Raw genomic sequence first — 4,625 nt, 5'->3', positions numbered from 1 at the left:
TGCTGTGGGAAGAGCTTTGGCTATGCTCTCAGAGAACTGTGGGCTGAATTCCAGTTCTGACACATCTCACCTATATGACCTTGGAAAAGAAAATTACTTCTGAGTCTCTTTTTCTCAATGCTAACGGAGAATAGTAATATTTAATGAGAATGAAATGATCTCCTGAGTGATATATGTAGCATGGTACCCAGCCCTGAGTAGATGTTCAATAAATGTTGAGTTCTCTTCTCCTCAAAGAACTTCCAAAATGAATAAGTAGAATGTTTGAGGGGAGTGAACAATCCCTATTTAAAATTATAAGAGGCTCTAAAATTCTATAATAAAGTTAATTTAAGGCAGAGAAATATGTGGTTGAAATTTTTAACTAAACTAAACATTATTTTCAGTTATATATTATTAGATTCTCTCTTCCCCATTCCCAGAAAAATAGTAATTTGAAACAAATGAAATCCTGGGAAAAACATTTGCCATGTGAAAGGATAGATGTAAGTATGCTTTTCTTTCAAAGTAACTTGTGATTTCTATTTAGCCATGAACACAAAACCTGTTCAGGCACACATCTTTCTAAGTTCATCATGTTGACAAAAGCCCGCCCTATATTGTACACAGTTCAGCACATTTAGTCTTCCCTGATGACTTACGGCTTTTATATATAACTCAGTGGACCTGTTGTGTATTGAAAAGCTTTATTTTGGGGGGCAGTGGGGTACAGTGAACTTTATTGATGGTGTATGACAAGGTAGGGCTCCATAAGCCCCTCCCCCTTTAAGGGAGCTGGGAGGGAAGGTCAGGAGAGTCTCAGTCTGTTGGGGGAGTGATTTGGGGCAAGGACTTCCCAGGAGCTGAGGGCCTCTTTTCCTTTCGCTGGGGCTGGCGGTTCAGGAGGCTCTTACTACTTGGAGGCCATGTGGACCATAAGGTTTACCATCCTGTTGCTGTAGCCAAATTCATTGTCATACCAGGAAGTGAGCTTGACAAAGTGGTCGTTGAGGGTAACGCCAGCCCCAGCATCGAAGATGGAAGAATGGGTGTCACTGTTAAAGTCGCAGGAAACAACCTGGTCCTCAGTATAGCCCAGGAAGCCCTCGAGGGGCCATCTGATGCTGGCTTCACCACTTTCTTGTTGTCATGGTATTTGGCAATTTCCTCCAGGTAGCAGGTCAGATCCATGACCAATTGAGGGTGGGCACACAGAATGCCATGCCACTGAGTTTCCCATTCAGCTCAGGGATGACCTTGCCCACAGCCTTGGCTGCTCCAGTAGAAACAGGGATGATGTTCTGGGCAGCCCCTCAGCCATCACACTACAGCTTCCCGAGGAGCCATCCACGGACTTCTGGGTGGCAGTGATGGCATGGACTGTGGTCATGAGTCCCTCCACAATGCCAAAGTTGTCATGGATGACCTTTGCCATGGGGACCAAGCAGCTGGTGGTGCAGAAGGCATTGCTGACAATCTTGAGGGAGTTGTCATACTTCTCATCGGTCACATCCATCACAAACATGGGGGCTCCCACAGAAGGGACAGAGATAATGATCCTCTTGACTCCGCCATTCCGGTGAGCCCCAGCCTTCTCCAAGATAGTGAAGGTACCAGTGGACTCTACAACATACTCAGCACCAGCATCACCCCATTTAATGTTGGTGAGATCTTGCTCCTGGAGATGGAGATGGGTTTTCTCAGCCGTGACCATACCTTTGAACTTGCCTTGGGTGGAATCATACAGGAACTTGTAGAGTGTGTAGTTGAGGTCAGCAAAGGGGTCACTGATGGTGAAAATATCCACTTGGTCACAATTAAAAGCAGCCCTGGTGACCAGATGCTCAATATGGTCAAATCCATTCACTCCGATGTTCACCATCATGTCTCAGGGTCATGGCTGGCACTGCCCAGGCGGACAGGGCTGTCTGTCGGACGGGAGGAGCAGAGAGCCTGAGTAACTTCCACAGGGGCCCTGCTGATTCTCAGTAACAAAAATTCCTGTGTCAACCGAAAGTACATTTACCACCGAGACACAGAAATGTTCTTCCTAGGCTTCCTTCCCCAAACATATTGTCTGCAAACCTAGTTTTGCTATAAAAACTTGAAAGAAATATATCTAAACATCTTGGTCTATTAAAATAGTAAGCAGGATTGTTGAAAGCAGACCATTGTTGTGCTTTCTTATGGGATTCCTAGCAGATGATTTATGAAGCTTTAGTCAGCATTGCCATTTTTATCATCCCCCAGGCACCAGCTTACCCTGGGAAACATTTCTTTCACGGCTCTTAAGAAACTCTGAAGACTTTTAAGAGATAAGTAAGGATGGAGTTCTTTATCTCCTAGACCTACAGAATCATTTTAGTTAGAGTCAGAGCTGCCTGTGTTTTTATCCTGGCTCTATCGTGTGGGCAATTTACTTAACCTTATTTTTAATAAGATGTTTTTAAATTGGTTTCAAAGAAAGGAAGGGGGAGGGAGAGAGAGATAGAAACATCAATGAGAGAGAAATGCCAACATTAATTGGCTGCTTCCTGCTTGCCCCTACTGGGGATTGAGCCTGCAACCCCGGCAGGGACTTGAACTGTGACCTCCTGGATCATGGGCCAATGCTCAACCAATGAGTCACACTAGCCAGACTATTTAACATTTTTATGGCTCAATTTCCTCATCTGTAAGATGAAAATTAAAATTATTGCTGTTGTGAAGATTAAATAGTTACTATACAGAAAGGTAAGCACTATGTAATGACTTGCTATCATTATTGTATCAATAGCATCTTTCCTGGTTTATTATTCCGTCCCTGTTGTTTGAGTCTGGATACTACTGTGGTTATAAGTTTGTCAATTTCTTTTCTTTTGCCTTTTCACCTTTCATCCATTTTTAGAAACATTTATTCAAAATTGGGGCGAAAAACAGTAAACTCTTTAATAAAAGCAGTTCATCAGGCAGGAAGGAATTTCTAAGCCATTTCTCCAGCTTTGGTGTGTCTTATGTTTTCCTTTGGGCAGCAAACTCATTTTGAAATTGTAGAAAGAGTTGTGGGGAGCTCTGGTCTTGCATCAGAATGATTTTTGATGCATCCAATTTACATGCTGAAAGTCATCTTTTCAAAAACACAAAACCATCAGTTGGGGAAAATAACCATTTCTTCAATTCCGTGTCAGTAAAGAATTTCCTGCAGTAGGAATGAAAGACAAGCTTAGAGGATGCATCTGATAAGAAACAAAAAATAATCAGATTTCATTTATAATGGAATTCACAATGTAGTATTAGGCCCCTGTGGGGCATCATCATGTTCTTTTCATTAGTTTCTCTTATGTGTTCTGTTGTCCTTCATTAAGATGTCTCATCTCTTCTCTTCCTGGAGAATCAAACCGAGAATTTAAATTTCCAGGGACATCAATAAGCTACCTCTTGTTGCTGTGTAAGGGCAGATTGGAAAATAAAAACAAGGAAAAGAAATGAAGCATTTAAAAATATTGGGGTGTTGCAAATCAGGTCAAATACTTGCCTTTAGAACTTACTGTCTTAGAATCAAATGTCTTAATTGATAAGTGTCTTAGAATACAGTAAGGGGTACAGATTGCCTGGACATTTTGCTGAAGAAAACAGAGGCTTCCCTTGTTTCCTTCTCCCTAAAAAATCACCTTGGAGACAATATGTCTCTAAAATATCTATGATGAGGCAACCTGCGACCTTTGTTTGTATGTAGAAGAAAAGCTTAATGGCTGTAGAAAAAAAAAATCCAGTTTGGCATCTGTTTTTGAAAACAAAAGCTAAATGGGGGGTGGAAATAGGGGCTGTTGCAGATTAAGAGCAGATGGCCTACGTTTTAGGATCATGTTCGTGTTTAAAGACTATCAAAATAAAAGAATCTATTTTGAAAAAAACCCTCAAATATTGTCCCCAGGAGTCTTATGGAATGCAAAAATGTTTCTGTTCTTATATTCACTGATTCCTTAAATGTAGGATGGAAACAGAAAAATGGAGAGACGCACCGTCTTGCTGCCAGTGGGTATAATTCTTGTAGCCTTTTCAGATCTCTATGAATGTAAATGCAAAAGATGAGGAAAGCAAGTTTCATCTATTTTGGGGTAACATTAAAAAATATCTGCCTCTTTTCCTTCATTTTCACTGCCAGGTCCTGTTCTGCTTTCCTCCTGGCTGTGATAAAGCTCCTATGTCAGCCTTCTTCTGAGTCCTTTCTCTTAGGGCAGCAAAAATAATTGCTGTCTCTTAAGGGTCATTTTGACCCTGTCATTTCTCTGATTTGAGTTCAGATTTGCCTCTCAATTGCTACTTTTGACAGGGCAAACTTTTAGGCTTATTTTTAAAAACTTGAAAAATATAATAGATCATAAAGCACAAAATAAGAGAAAACTACAAACTTAAATTCCCCATTATTCCTAAACTGTTCCTAATATTGGTGTGTGTGTTTCCTACCGATTGATATGTAACAAAATACTCTGAAATTTACTGGCTAAAGAACAACTTCGTTACCATATCTGTGGCTTAGTGGGCCAGGAATTCAGGTGATTTCTTCTGCCCCGTGTGGTATTGATTAAGGTCATTTGGTAGTATTTAACTAGTCTGGTCTGGAGGGTCCAAGAGAATTTTACTCACATGCTTGGCCACAGCGGCTC

The 4,625-nt window shown here is 41.1% G+C and overlaps 1 pseudogene; it reads right to left on the bottom strand.

The window, feature by feature from the left end:
- Positions 1 to 892: 892 nt before the first annotated feature.
- LOC102751946 lies at positions 893 to 1,861 on the bottom strand (annotated as a pseudogene).
- Positions 1,862 to 4,625: the final 2,764 nt, after the last annotated feature.

This window comes from Myotis davidii, unplaced genomic scaffold (genome assembly GCF_000327345.1).
Source record: "Myotis davidii unplaced genomic scaffold, ASM32734v1 scaffold334, whole genome shotgun sequence".
Lineage (NCBI taxonomy): Eukaryota > Metazoa > Chordata > Mammalia > Chiroptera > Vespertilionidae > Myotis > Myotis davidii.
The sequence above is the reverse complement of the archived record's forward strand: the minus strand, read 5'-3'. Positions and strand labels throughout refer to the sequence as shown.